Below are 8,560 nucleotides of genomic sequence, written 5' to 3' on the forward strand. Positions count from 1 at the left end.
ACCCCCTAATTTTACAGATAAGGGAGCTAAGTTAAGGTCCACAAGGTAACCAAGTTCACAGAGCTGGTATTAGAATTCAACTGGTCGCCTAGAATCATCTGCCACGATCTTTGTTGCAAGTTTTTGGCTTTTGGCAATTAAGCTAAATTTTCCAAAAGCATTGTTTGTTGTAGCAGAATATGATAAGAAACACAAGGCAGATGATTGCTGACAAGAATGCATGTGTTTCTTCACGATATCGCGTCTTAGTTGGATCCCCACTCCCACCAAAGTAGCCTCTGAGACAAGGATTTGAGAGCAAGAGGCGATCTCAGAAAGCTCGGGGAGGGAGTCAGGAAGGGAGGCAGTGAGGTGAAAAAACTCCACGGCACAAGCTTTCTAAAAGATGTCTCCAGGACCGTAAACCTTGGAGCTCCAGCCCGAGCCCCACCCTGTCCCTGAGGCCTTGGGTACCACTGGCGCCCATTGCACTCCTTAGGCACTCTTTGCTTTCCTGTGGGCTCCTTCTCTGCCTGCCTTTGCCCCACCCAGGCTGTGCTTCCTCCCGCGGCTACCAGGGCTGCTTCAGCACTGCTATGTAGAAAGCTAGGTCCGCAAACACGTTAGACGCTGCCTTTCTCTATCATAATGCTAGTAATTAAGAGGTTCTTTCAGAATTCTGGCCAAGAAATTAAGTTTAAGAAAAGGAAAGAATTAAGAATAGTATGCTCACTTTTTTCCTCCACCTTTTTCCTCAGGGTCTTCCCCCAGTATGCACAATACACACACACACACACACATTAGAAGAGGAACAAACTAGGAAGAAATACAACAGCGCAATGGGGTTATCTCCTCAGAAGGAGTGAAATTAATTCTAATGCAAATGAGCCTTTAAGTCAGGAGGCCAGGGTTCGAATCACAAGTTTTGTCATGCTGTGTAACACTGAACAAGTGACCTAACTTCTCGTATTCCTCCAGTTTTCTCAATTATGAAATTTTGATGGTGGTTCATACCTCATGGGCATGTTGTAAACATGAAGTAATGTGACAGTCTATGAATGTCTTACCGTGCCAAGATCCATAGCAGATGCTTTCTAAATACCAAGTGGGGGAAGTGGATGTGGCTCAAGCAATTGGGTTCCCATCTACCACATAGGAGGTCCAGTGTTCGATGCTCAGAGCCTCCTGGTGAAGGCAAGCTGGCCCATGTGGCGAGCTGGCCCACGCAGAGCATTGGTGCAGTAAGATGATGCAACAAAAAGAGACAGGGAGGAGAAATAATAAGAGACGCAGCAGACCAGGGAGCTGAGGGGGTACAAGAGAATGATCACCTCTCTCCCACTTGGGAAGGTCCCAGGATTGTATCCTGGAGCTGCCTAAACAGAATATAAGCAGACACAGAAGAACACACAGTGAATGGACACAGAGAGCAGACAATGGAGGGAGGGGGGAGAAATAAATAAATGAATCTTAAAAAAAAAATTCCAGGTGGCTCTCTCTCATATAAGGATTTGACTCCAGGGTTCTCTGCTTCCCCCATACCTAAATTTTCTGCCCATTCCCTCCCTCCCACACACACCAAAGCCCCTTTATCAACAGCCAGTGGTGCAACCATCTTCTCCCCAGCTCAGACATGAAAGCAGGAGGTGTCCAGTGAAAGCAGCAGCAGCAGCAATCCCTGGCAGACCCATCCAGAACTGCTCTGCCCCTTTTCTGAGTAGGTCTGCTTCTTGTTTGGGGAGAGGCAGCCCTGGGCCCCAGAGTTTGTAGTAAATGTTTGGGAGTGGGAAAGGGAAAGTAAGGAACTGTACAAGGAAATATTAAGGGGCACGATTCCTTACTCCGCTATTCTGAACATCATCAGCGTTCAATTTCAGATTTTCTGTCTTAACAAGATCCCAGGAGACCTGTAAAAGATGCCAAGTGTGCCTTTTAGGGATGGCCTTGCTTCCAAGTTGAGGTTTCATCTGTAGGCTTTAGTCTGAAATTATTCTGAGCCTTTCCCTAACCTCAAATTACATATGGCTCAACCAACTGAACCTATCAGAACTTACATCCTGCCAACCAAACTATCAAAGAGGTAAGAGTTGTATAGGGTACAGTCCTTGCCCTAGAGAACCTCATTATTGCACTGGAGGTGAGCTAAATACACACAACAAGGACTTAAAAACATGGGACAATACAGGGAATCCTATCACATACAGTAGAAAATGTCTGTGAAAAATCTCCTAGATCATCTATAAAACACAGTGTGTGGTTTTATATGCACGTTGTGTTGGATATCTTCTGTTATTCCTTCCAGATCCAATTTCTATCCTTCTCCACCCAGCTCCAAGCCCCCGAAGGCTGAATTATATGAACTACATCCACAAGTCTTTGTGTTTGACTTCCTGTTGGCTTAGCCAATGGAAGTGGGAGCTGAGATCTCAAAATTTCCTCCCAGGCCCCTCCCTGTGGAGTCCTGCAAGCTGGCTGCTTCCCTCTACCAAAGGTCCAGCCAGGATTGTTCTGATCAGCTGTCCATCCCCATTGTTCCTTCAAGTTTAAGGATGTCAGCCCTGGCACTCTTCACTCTCTTTTGTGGTTTGCCTACATTCTCCCCACACCTCTGTAAAAAATCTCTTTATGTAGTACCCCTCAAATGATCCAGTTCAGTGTGCCATCTGTTTACTGCAGGAAACTTGACTGTTAAGGTGTAATATGTGTGAAATGAATGTCAAAGACTCTTTGTGCTGTGGAGCTCATGGAGGAAGAAGGATCAATTCCTGGTGGGAATTCTGAATTAGGTCTTGAGGATGGGATTAAAGTGGCTGAAGATGTGTATGGCAAGGCCATGTCTGGACGCAGAAAGAGGATGGTAGAATGTGTATAGGGGAAGGTCAAACTCACATCCTTTGCCCCAACCTTAGCAAAAGTAGGAAGCCCAGGAAATGCAGTCCAGCTTCTGGGAAAAGGCCAGGGCAATCTGCAGTCCAAATGGGAAGAGAATCTGCTCCCCGACCCCAACCTGCCAGCTGTTCCACAGAGCCAAGTGAGGAAATTAATTAGGATTGCCTCAGAGAACAAGATACAGAGGGTGTGATCCCAAAGGGACCCAGTGTTCACCACAGACTTCCAGTCACTTCACACATCTGTGGAGCAGTCAGGGAAAGGTTGTAATGCCTCCCCAAAGTGCATGATGTCAGATTCAGGGCCCAGCTCTGGAGTTGCTGATGGTCACCAAGAACTCCTGCCCTGCCTCTGCAGCTGGACCCAAGGCCTTGAGCCAAGAGACAGAGGCTGAACAAACCTGGAAGAAATGGTTCCTACTGGGTCACAGAGAGGAGGTCTTAGTCTCTTGGTGGATTATCCTAAGAAGAAAGCTAATGCTTTAGTCATACATGAGCAAGTCACCAAAATAGTGCCCCTCATCCCTTCCCCCAGTAAAAACACAAAAACACTAAAAAGGAAAGCCCACATAGACACTCTCAAAGCCAAGACACGTCATTTCCAAATGGATTACATGGTCCATTTAGCAGCCTTCACCACAGATTATTTAGGCACTATTAGTCAGGGCTCTATAAAATGGATGTAAAATTCACGCAGGTTTCCTGTAGTTATCAAGCTGGTAACTTCCTAAAACCAGAAAATGGAGCAGGAATGTGCCAAAGAGCTACAAGAGGGGAGAGGTAGGAACTTCCTAAGGTTAACACTGTGGACTTAAAACCCAACAATTCACCTGCTGCTTACCCAGCCCGGGGCTATTTAGGGGAGGGTCTGGTTCTTGAACACAACCTCAGCCTCAAAGACAGGAGATGTTGCCCCTAGTTATTTTTTATGGATTCATCGTACACCAGTTTCTTTTTTCTCCAAAGATTTATGTTTTTAGTCCTTGCTGACTCTTGCACGTCTTAAATTTACTACCTTGGAAACAGCAATACTTACTTTTATTTACCCTACATTATACTTCTTTCAAGTTTCCAGGAGTGGCTCTAAATTGGGTATTATGAAATATCTCTTGCCTGTCTATTCTCACTCATCCGTTTACTAGACTTTGATCCTATTTGCTTCAGAGTCTCATCCATCTACATATATTGACTGGGCATCTACTATGTGCCTAAAATTAGACTTTTCTAGCTCCTGCCCACTCATTCCTTGGATTGCTTTGGTTATTCCTTGTTTTTCTCTTTACTTATCCATGTAAATAACTTCATTGACCTGCAAAGATGGAATGGGCACATGACCATTCTCTTTCACAAATGAGGGAACCATGGTACAGAGATATTTTATTCTCAAGAAACTGCTGCAGGGCTGCAGTCTTGTATGAAATGAAGGAGCCTTGGATTTCAAGGACTTGTGTCCAAATTCTGGCTCTACTGCCTACCAGTCTTGTGGCTTTGGGCATGCCAATGAACTGCTCTAAGCTTTTGTTTCTAGTCAGTAGAATGAGGATAATATCACTTCTCTCAAAAGCTTGTTGGGGAGGGAAGCGGACTTGGCCCAGTGGTTAGGGCATCTGTCTACCACATGGGAGGTCCGCGGTTCAAACCCCAGGTCTCCTTGACCCGTGTGGAGCTGGCCCACGCACAGTGCTGATGTGTGCAAGGAGTGCCCTGCCATGCAGGGGTGTCCCCCACATAGGGGAGGCCCACGTGCAAGGTGTGTGCCCCGTAAGGAGAGCCGCCCAGTGTGAAACAAGGTGCAGCCTGCCCAGGAGTGGTGCCACACACAGAGAGAGCTGACACAACAAGACGATGCAACAAAAAGAAACACAGATTCTCATACCACTGACAACAACAGATGTGGACAAAGAAGACACAGCAAATAGACACAAAGAACAGACAACCAGGGCAGGGGGCGAGGGAGGGGAAGGGGAGAGAAATAAATAAATAAATCTTAAAAAAAAAAAAAAAGGCTTGTTGGGGAATTAAATGAGAAAACTTCTGTATGTGACACAGAAGCAGTTCTCCATATAAAACCAGGTTACTTGTTTTCAAAAACATGATCCTACCATGACAAGAAGGTGCAATACTACAGAGGAGACAGGAAAGGCATAGAAAGGCAAGATTTGGGGATTCCTTGATCTCATTACATAATGTGGGTCATGGGGAGAAAACAAAATTAATATACTGCCAATCACTGGTTTTCCTTCAAAGCTGGAATAGTGCTATCCTTTCTCTGCTTGACCAAAATCTTTCTTCAGAGAAGCTTCATGAAGATGTACAAAGAACAAAACTATTTCCAGAGTCATGAAAAGACTTCACATATGAAGTTAGATGCTGGTAGTTTTATGGAATTGTGGGAGGGGTGTCACTCTTTCAGAGTTTAATCTCCCTCTGACCTAAGAAAGAACTTCATTCAGCCCTAGATGAGGATGTGAATGCTTTAAGACATATATATGGTACCAAACTTTATGTAAACATCTTGCTAAGTAAGAGAGACTCAAAACCCATGAGAAGGATCTCTGGGTGGGGGCTGAGCAAAGGAAACTTGCCATTTAAAGTCATGCTGTAGGTTGGGGTGAGTGTTGGGCAGGGAGCCCAAAGAAGTAGACTTACAAGGTGAGCAGAGGGTCCCCATGGTGCTGGGGGAGGGTGTTGATTCCCTTCTGTGCCCCCATCAGTGCAATGACACACTTGGGTCTTTCTCCACAGTCTTGTTAGCTGGTGGCTTATACTATGTGCTCCCCTAGGGACCATCCCTCTTTTTAAAGGAATTAAAGATATGAACCTTCAAAAATTCCCTTGCGGCAGATGGTGGGGGCTTAGCCAAGGCATCTACCCAGGAACAGCCCTAAAGTTTGAACGAGAGAGGGCCTCTTTCACTCCTTCCTCCTCACTTGTCAAAGGAGGGGCTCGATCAGTATTTCTCTAAGTGTGATTCTTGGAATACCTGCTTCAAATTACCAAGGTACGTGGTAAAAATGTAGATTCCTGAGCCACCCAAGTTGAACCAACAATTCTTACATTAGTCCCTAATGTTCCTTCCAGACATAATAATCTATGACTCTGTGACCAAATAAAAGCAGCAACCAACTCCACCACCTCACCTTTCCACCCTTGGAAAGTATCAGGCCCCCGAGCAATCAGAGTCTAATTAAAATACTACCCAAACTGCCTCCATTTTTTTAGGCTAAGGCTCTGGTCCACATTCAAATTTAAAAATCTCTTGGAATTAGCAAGTCTGAGCTTCAAATTCTTCGCTGAGGATATATGTGAGCACAGAGAAAAGCCAGGAGAACAGGATGTGTGTGTGTTGAGAGAAGGAGAAGAGAAGGGGTGAGGGAAATAGGATGAAGAATGAGGCACTTGCAGAGCCTGAGGTGAACCTCACCACATCTCAACTTCAACCAGGGCTGGTGCCAAAGAGGCATCAATCTTTAAAAATACGCACATGCCTCATGGGACCCACACATCCTTCTTCAGGAGCTTGTTCTCAACCTTGCTACTTGTTTTGAAGTTAGTACATCCTGACCAAAGTCTTAAACTCTCCCTCCATCAGAACTTGGCCTGGGAACCGCTGTTTGCCAAAGATTTTCCCTCTCAAAAATAATATTTGTGGAGGGGCAGAGCTGCGTCTCTGAGAAGCTCTGAGCAGGACCAGAAGCATCCCTCTCACAATCTGGTTCTGTGTTTTCCGCCACTCCCCATCTACAACCCCATCCATCTCTCATGGGTTGGCATATGGCAGGGATACACTGGGCCCTTCAGACTCCAACGGGAACCAGCAAACAGCAGACAGGACTTTTTCCAGGGCTATGAATATCCCCACTGAGAAGGGACGTGGGAAGGTACCAAGACTGTCTTATCCTGAATTTAGTGCTCTTTGCCTTGCTCTTTGAAGATAATGGAACTACTCTTGCATTCCTATGGTTTTTTTTAAGTTTTTCAAAGATCCAATTCCCTTTTCTTCATTTATTTCTTTATGCCATCTGAGCTCCCAAACACCCAGTGAGCCCCCTCTGTCTTCAGCCACTTCCCCTGGCCCACCCTTCCTCTCCCACTGCCCCTGCTCTTCCAGGGACCCTCAGTCTGTTCTCAAATCTATTGAAAGTGGCCTGGTCCATTAAAGGGGCTTCCCAGCAATTCTGTCCCTGCAGGTCTCCCTAAGTAGCAGGATCATTCTAACAGGTACATGCTTATAATTCTCAGAACCAGCGAAGAAATATTAGAGGAAACTGAAAGGGTATGCATGCACCAGTAAATGCTCATTGCACATGAGCTCCTTACTCAGTCCACTATGAAGTTCAATGACTCTTGCTCTCAGGAAGCCCAGGACTTGATTATGCTGACTGTCTCTCACTAACTGCAACTGAGGGCTCACTCTGCATAGGACACTGTGCCAGGTGCTTCACACAGAATACCTCTGCAGTGACACAGTGATTTAGGCATCACTGGCCCTGTTGCAGATGATAAGAGGGAGACTCCTAGAGGTGATCTGACTTGCTCCAGGGCCCACAGCTGTCAAGGGCGAAGGCTGTGATTTGACGCAGGTGAATCTAGCTTAAAACCATGTGCTCTTTCCACAAAGACTGAGGCCTAAATGACAATGAGATTTAAAGCCATAAGAGAATTTGGAGGAAGAGAGGGTCAGGTAGATGGTACCACTAGTGCAAAAGCTCAAAGGCAAAAGCAACTTTCTGCATTTGAGGGACAGGTGTGGCTGCAACTCACTGACATGAGCTGCCCTAACAAAGAGCCCAGAAGCATTTGTACTGCTATACTTGTTTCTTGGCTAACATCTGTTCCAATTGGTCAGTTGTCCATTCTAGTTGGTCAGTACCTGTTCTATGCCAGAATCAGATGTTAGATATTTTCAATATCACCATCTGATATGAAATGAGGTTGGAGAGGTAGGCAGGGCTTAGCTCATACAGGGCCTCATGGGATTTATAAATTTAATGGGAAAACCATTTGATGAGTAATTCTAAGCAGGGGAGTAAAGAAATGTTTACTTAAAATGATAACATGAGCTGCTAGTTGGGAATTGGATTGGGGGAAGTAACTAGTGCGGCTAGATGATTATGTTTTAGACTAAGGTCATGGTAGTGGAAATGGGGAGAATGGGGATTCAAAGTATGTCTTAGAGGTGAACTTGGTAGTTCATGCTGATGGATGGGGCATGGGGGATGAAGGAAAGAGAAATGAAAACTCCATGTTTTTGGCCTTAGCAACTGCATGGATGGTAATTTCATTTACTGAAATTGGACATAATGTGGCAGGAGTAGCTCTATGATTGTTTTTAAATAAATAAAAATTATCATTGATTGGCCTCACAAGAAACCCTGTGGTTTATGGAGCATAGCAAGCAGGCCAGACTGTTATTCTTTAAGCAGGTTAGAGTTAAATAATCCAAAACAGCAGGATTTCATCAGTTGCTCGGCTTCCGCACCCACCCCATTCCATATTTTCACCAGCAGGGTCTAACCTCAAGGATTTTCCATGGTGCATAGAAAACTTGTCCCGATTTGGACTGATGGAGACAGTATGTGCTAGTTGTGGCAGTGAGGAGTGGAAGTGTTCTCTGCTCCCAGCCTGAAGTGATTACAAAGGGCAGGACCACCAGGAGGCCAGGGTCGCAGCTGGTTAGAAAAGTACATTTC

This window comes from Dasypus novemcinctus, chromosome 29 (genome assembly GCF_030445035.2).
Source record: "Dasypus novemcinctus isolate mDasNov1 chromosome 29, mDasNov1.1.hap2, whole genome shotgun sequence".
In the NCBI taxonomy this organism is placed as follows: domain Eukaryota; kingdom Metazoa; phylum Chordata; class Mammalia; order Cingulata; family Dasypodidae; genus Dasypus; species Dasypus novemcinctus.